Source organism: Pinus tabuliformis, chromosome 9, assembly GCF_031772625.1.
Source record: "Pinus tabuliformis cultivar Carrire ecotype Pingquan chromosome 9, CPIR1, whole genome shotgun sequence".
In the NCBI taxonomy this organism is placed as follows: Eukaryota; Viridiplantae; Streptophyta; class Pinopsida; order Pinales; family Pinaceae; genus Pinus; species Pinus tabuliformis.
In genome coordinates, this window is record NC_142307.1 from 358,983,274 (window position 1) to 358,991,043 (window position 7,770).

A 7,770-nucleotide genomic window follows, 5' to 3' on the forward strand; every position below is an offset into this window, starting at 1 on the left:
TTAGCCAAGCAACTGCAAGTGGGGATTATCTATTCCACTAGAGTCACCCAGGATTTGCACCTAACCCCAAATACGATTGCATGCTTTGGTGTGCATCCACAAAGGTGAGCATAAGCACAAGTATGTCACTTAGTAGGATTTGAACCTCTGTAGGAACTATATTAGCTCCTTGTTACTAATAAATATTGCAGTTGAGATCTTAAATCTAAGGATTGAGTGAAAGGCTAAGGGTAACTCAAGAGGGTTGCTAATGTCAACTCACAAATCCTCTACTCACTTTAGACCAACTCTCTTCTAGTACAAGACGGGTGTCCCCAAGGGTAGGATTACTAAAGCTAGGACAAATAAGACTCAAAGGTGATTAAAGAGTGTCTTTAGTAAAATAGATTTTTGCTAAGTTTTCAATGTTGATTTTAAGGATGGTTGATGGGGATGGACTAGTGCCAAATATTCTTAAGGGCATATAGAACCATGAAGCAAAAATGATGACATATTATGGATGATTAATGAGAGTAATAGATATTGTTTTAACATGCAGAAAATTCGCACATAATATGAAACTCCACTAGTCACATAGTCATGAAGAACATCCCTAGTACCTGTCAAAACAACAAGAGTATTGTATCCCCAAACCATCAACAAACATTAGAAGAGGAGGATCTCATCTTATATAGTTGAAGAGCTCAAAACCTCCTCCAATAAAAAATAATATCAAAAGTTATATCCTAAATCTCTTCTAGGGAGGAGTAAACAAATAAACAATATCCTTCAACTAACAAATGACAAGTCCCAAGCCCTAGACCAATGAAGTACTAAACAAATGAATTGTATAATGAAGATGCTACATGTCCATCACTTCTGCAAAATTCCCTAATTGAGCTTGGGGGTTTGACCATGCAAAAGACTTCATAAAATGATAAGCAATAATCTCCAAAGGTTCACCCTCCATGAAACATCCAAAAAAGTCCTTTTGGATTAGCGATGGCACATTAGTGTATGGCTTGGCTACATCTTTTCCATATCATTCAAAACCCTCTTTGTTTGTATTCCTTGACTCCATAACCCTTGGATTGGCAATGATCTTGTCAGCCCAACACCCACTCAAATCTGAATTTATCTTTTATCTTCTAGGGGTACCTACCTTGTGCCAAAGAAAAGCCGACCTAGATGGTGAGAGGGTGCTTTTTTGGTGATAGTCGACAACCCTTCTTAGCTCCTCTCAAATTGAACTTGAGAATTTGGTGCCTTCCCACAATGGGGGTGGCCAACAAAATATACAAAAATCCCTAAGAGCAAAATAAAAAACCTAATTGTCAGATCTGTTTGTCTTTTTTAGAATTCAATATGAGCATGGCCATATATATTAAAGTTATAGAAAATAATAAAGATATAAAGATCTATTTTTCTTTATTTAGAAAATATAACTACATGAAACACTTTGGATACATGAAAATATAACTACATTTGGATACATATATTAACAAGTTGAGACACATTTTGTGGCATTCCATTGTCCAACATGTTGGGAAATGCGAGTTTTGAGCATCAAACATACAAGTTCCATGGGTCATACATGTGTGACACATGTCCCATGTGTGCTTGTTACTAGGATAGTTGATGCTCATGTTTGACATGGGGACATAGGACATGCAAGCCCGAGGGTTTCTCAGACATGGTGAACACTCGAATAGTCCATGTTCACGTGTCCAACTTGGGGACAAGCAACATGCAAATCAAAGAGCTAATTTTGTTGAACTTGTAGAACTTTTATCTCAAAATCTAGCACCTTAGTGAAAAGCCTTCACAAGGTGCTTAGACTAGTGCAATAGTGGAAGTGTTGCCACCCTCACATGGGCAACAACTTCCCAGGTTTTAGTGTAGGATGGATCCAACATGAGGTTGGCTTTGCTAGTAGGAATTAGGATTCCGAAGGCAAGACAAAATCAAGTCTAAGGTCTCCTAAATGTTTGCCCAAATCACCACCAAAGAGATGTATCAAGCAAGTCAAAGATAAGGTGGTTACTCAAGATAAATTCCAGATTTGGATTTTATGTTAAGGATGATTTAGGGAGTTAATCAAATTATTATTCAATGCAAAATTATCCTTAAACACTACAAATCTGAAAATTACTCAATGTTGTTGCAAAACTTGAATAAAAGATATGAAATTACAGTAGCAACACAAGCTACAACAATAATACACTACCCCTTGAAACAAGTTATAAACAGTTAGAAATTAGTACTAAAATATTATATAAAACTAGGGTTTGTCTAACTAGCAAATTCTAAAAATTAAATAGCATATAATAGCCAAAGATATCAAGACATCCAGCCCTAAAAAGGCTATGATAAAAATCAACAAGTCAAATTATTATTAAGATGACTTTTTGGTCAAATATATGCACAATTACCAAGATGTTTAGGGTTTTCTATGGCTGGAAGTTAATGTAAGTTGTTATAAAACCCTAGCTTTTACCCTAAAACAAGAAATGAAAGGTAGATTTTTTAGTTTTAGATTGACTAGATGGGGGAAGACTAGTGCCTCATCTTTGGTAATCTAAATTTTGTTTTTATTATTATCTTAATCATTGGAAATCTGAAATTTTAGAATTGTATTTCAAAGGTATGAGAGTGCAAGGAAGACTTGTCTTTGGTGAGGTGCATGATAAGGTAATGCTTTCCTTCAACGTGTAGAAAATCTTGTAGACGTTTGGAGGTTTATTTTGGAATACACCATTGTTTTGAGCTAGACAAATGGAATAGATCACCTCTACAACCAAAATTTTGTCTTATGTTCTAGTTGTAGTCCATTCATTTAATGCCTTTGTGTTATCTCCAATCCATTGTTGCATTTTACATAGTCTAGGAGTGATAGCCCATATCACATTGGTGAGATGGTAGTGAATCAAAAGGTGATTTCATGCTTTCGCGTTATTCCCTTAAGATCGTATATGTTGGGACTTGTCCATCCTCTTCTTCTAAGCATGTGTAGGTTGGGATTGCACCCTTGATTTGAGTTTTGGGGCCCCAATCTTGGTTGTAGATAGTTGTCTTACATCTAGAGGGTCTAGAATTATGCTTGAACACCTTATTTGTTGCAAACCTAATCATAAAGATTCATCAATTGATTTTTCATCATCATATAGATCAATTTATATGCTATTTTATATACATGCACATAATCAATCTTCCTAAAACATAGTTGATCTTTGTGTGCCTTAGACCATTAAATGCCACAAATCATAGTGAGATGCGCTTGAGTGTGGGTTAAGTAATTTCATTGTGGGAGAACTAATATGCATTTACAATGTATATCAAAAGAAGAAAGGCGCATTGTAGAATGCATGTGGGGTCATAAGAGAGGCATCATGTCACTATACCGGGGATATACAAATAAAAGGGTATAAAAAATGTGAACAAAAAAATGGATACATACAATATTTAGTGAAAATAGGGGTTTTTTAAATTGGGAAAATGTATTGGATTTATATTGGCAGGGGCTTAAATAATGTGATTTTTAGAGGTATTTTCCAATATGTAGTCAAATTAAGGGCATTGTTTAGGTGCTATGTCAAAGGTTCAGTGAATGAAGCTCCTGTGGTCCTCACACTCATCATTTCATTCAGAAAATAAAAATGGGTACTATATCTATAATAAGTCCATACAAACACCTCTAACCATTATCAAATCTGCATACACTCAAAAAGCAGCAGAGTGTAAGCAAAGAGTCCAACCTAAGAGGGGAGATGAAATTGGCCTTGATGAGGGAAAATAAGAATGCAACTTGTTGTGAAGTAATAAAAGAAAATGTGCATGCCTGAAAGCATGAGTACCTACAAGGAATACAAAATGTTGGAAATGAACACCTAGGTAAAGAAATTGAAAAATTATTTATAACCACAGTGAAACTAAAGGACAAGTGTTACCTTACGAAATGAGTGTTGGGATGGAATTTAACTTTTATAAAGAAAACATGAGAAAGGTACCTAAAGAGTCAGTGGTAAGAAAAAATGAAAACCAAAAGAAAAAAGAAAAATTTTACATCTGGTAGTGCGTAAATAGAGTTCTACCTCTCCTCTATACCCTGGAAGGGTGTCGTAAGCATGGATTAAGCTGCCTCTGTAGAAGAAAACCTAAGCTTGAAAGTACTTGTAGAAGAGGGAACGACCATGTTAAGGTTGAAACTCCTCTGTAACCAATTGAATACAGACAATGAAGACCAAACTAAAATACACATTGTTGACCAATTATAGTACCTGATTGTGTCGCTAAATCCTCAAGGAATCCTTGAATAGCATAGAGCGAAACCTAAATTTTTGCATGCTATTGTTCAAATTGAAAGTTGGAAGGGTTGGAAAAGGAATATGCAACAATTATAATTATCTTACCAATAGGGCCTATGAACTTTTGAAATTTATGAGCCAGTGGTCAAACCCTCTCCAGAAGAAGTAAGGATGTCATCCTGCCATAACAACAAAAAAAATTAATAAAGAAAAGATTTTTACAGACACTGCTTAAGAAGTAGATTGAAATCACCCGAAAAATGGAATAAAAGTAAGCATTATAAGGAGCTTACTTACCTTGAGAAGTTGACCCCTCTACCTGTAATCTAGTCACGCAGATACACACAAAATTAATTGAAATTAGTAGTAAGGAAATATTAACCATAACCAAGAAAAGAAATTGAAAACTAGTTCAACTGTGAATGCCACATAGATGGGGATTATAACTTACTAATTTGACAGAACAAAATCTCAACTGAGCTCTCAAACATCTGGTTAAAAATATTAGCAAAACCTCCTCAGAAACAGAGGAAGGATGTGGATTTTCTGGAGAGTGATGTTGTATCTCTACAAAAGAACAAAAGGAAATGAAAATCATAAGAGGTCACAAAAAAAACTCTCGGTTTCCCAAAACCAATCATGACCATCCACACATCACAAGTTAACTACCACCGTCCATTTTTCAAATTCTTAGGGCATGTGAAGAGCACGTGGGGCCAATTATATGGCAATTATTCATTTTTCCAAGTACACAAGCAGATGGATATGTACCTTAACCTTCAAGTCCCACATTAATATGCTCACAAATGTACCCAGGCATAACATAAGTTCAAATCAACCTTGTAATAACAAGACAATTCCAATTACATCATGCGACTAGTTAAAGGTATAACCTTATGATAATTATAATCACTGAGAAGAATACAGAAACCCATGATCAGTCAATCAATGAGATCCCGCATGTAAATCTCCTTTAATACGAGGGGGTATATGGATTCTGAAAATGACAATAGGCATGAACTGAAAACAATATATTGTAATGTTAATTTAGGAAATTAACTCATGCACTCTCACCATCATTTTAACATTAGCAAGAAAGATTTATTATAAAGCATTAAAACCCTTGTTGAATAAAAAGAACGGGGATCCAACTCCATGTGAATCATAGGTATAATAAAACTAATGATCAAGCTATATGAATCCAAGAACAAAGGAAAACATTATAGGAAATGGGAAATAATCATGTATGTGACATAGTTTGTGTTTTGATTAAAGAAAAAAAAAGTTAAGGTAAATGGAGTATGTGAGAATTTTATTATTAAAATCATATTTTATATATTAAACTTAATATTATTAAACTTTAATTTAATATTATTAAATTTAATATTATATCTAATATAAAGAAACCTAAACATAATAATAATATAATCTAAACCTAATATTAGTAAACCTAGTATTACTTTTGATGTCAAAACAACCTATTAATGATGGTAGGGAAAAAAAAAATTTAAGCTTGGCTTGTGAGATATGTCCAAGGGGATTGAACTTCCGATCACTTAGATACACAAAGGCTTGCCAATATGCTTTTTTCCAACTGTGTTACTACCCACCAGTGATGAAATAAAACATTAATATTGAGTGAATGGTCTAAAAATATATATTAGAAATTGAAATAAGTTGTAACACAATTAAGAAAAAAATTAAAAACACACTTCATCCACCAAAATATATGCAAATATTTACACATTATGCTAAAAATGAATCAATGTGTAAGATTATAATTTGAATTTAATTCAAATAGCTAATTAATATGTAATATCCCTATAACCAAACATTATACTTTTAATAACATGGAAAATATTTTTGACATACTATGAAAATAGTTAGTTTCATTATGTGGGCGGCATCAAGAATTAGGTATGGAGTTGATAACTCCATAAGAAACCCAACACTAAAAATTAGGCAGAGGCAAACTGGATTAGAACTCGCCCATGAAATAAATAACCATTCCCCAAGTCTCTATGATGGAGGATTATAAGTTCTCTGCAAATATTGTTGCAACAAACCAAATGAATGATTTGCAATGCCTACATAATTGAACCAACGAATGTGAGAGTCAAAATTTTGTCTGGCGAAAGCATGGGATTCGAAAGAGAAAGACAGGCGATGGCAATAGAGAAAGAAAAGTAAATCCTTGAAGGCCAAATATGCTTTTAGGCTCTCGCCAGGTTCTTCTCTATCATGTCATGTAATTATTTATGAATTTAGAATCATTAGGATTTTCAGAAACTCTCCATGTTCAACCAATAAAATAAATGCTCCCGAATAAAAAGTAATATGAATATATAAATGAAGGTGTGTGGCAGTTTTGCCCACTATGCATTCGCTTCACATTGATGTGTTTTGATTCTAAACATTCTTCTTGAGTTTATTGCAATTTTAACCAAAGTTTGGAGAAAATGCTTAATATTTTTATTTTCTCATAATTTCAAAAATAACTTTTGATTTTCTGATAATCTTATTTCTAATTTTTAATTGCCTTAGTGACCTTTAATGGGACATAATATCTTTGATGGAATGGGTTTTATTTCTGGTATTTGTCAGCACTAACAATCCATTAAAAAAAAAAAAAACTAATGTTGTGATTGGTTATTTCTTTGGTGATTGCTCTGATCACTGACACTGACACTGAAACTAACATTGTTATGCTACTACACTGCTCTATGATACCAAAATTTACATGATTTTAGGTCCTTTACATGGAGACGGGAGGGGAGGACGGTGAAGTGGCTAAACAAATATACAATTAGAATTACTACTATGTGTGTGGAGCTTTACCTGTTGATACCTCTTCAGTAGTGTGCGGAGCTTTGGTCGGGTGGAAAATCACTCGAGCTCGGCATTGTGTGCAGTGTATGACTTTTAACTATGGGCTCGAAATCACCCTTCACCACACCCCCGCATAATTCAATTCGGTATTAACCGTGTGTATTCGATATTCGGTTGATGGCATAGTCCATCAACTTGTCGAATGTTCCCATCTCGACTACTTTAATCTCCAAGGGGAATTGGATTTGTCAGCTACTATGCTCTGCCCGTAGAGAGAGTTCAGATATTCTTCCACAGTCAGGCAACAATCTTCGAAAACGAAGGGAGGCACGGGAAACATGGAGGTTCGTAGCTACCAGTAAAGTACATAATGACCCGGAAATATTTTATTGGAAATTATATCAGATCAAATGGCAAAGAAAGAGGAGTAGAGAAGCCTTATTCCTTCCCCTAAATATATATGGTTCTCTGAGTTCGAGCTTAAATTTTGTAGGAATTACATTAAAATGACAGCTGAAACACAAATAAAGCTGAAGTAGAAAAGAGAATCCCTACCCCGAAGCATTGTATTTCATAAGATTCATTCAATGAGGCACGAAATTCAACACAAATCAGATCAGAAAAATGGGCGTAAAGTAGATAAATAAAAAAAATTAAC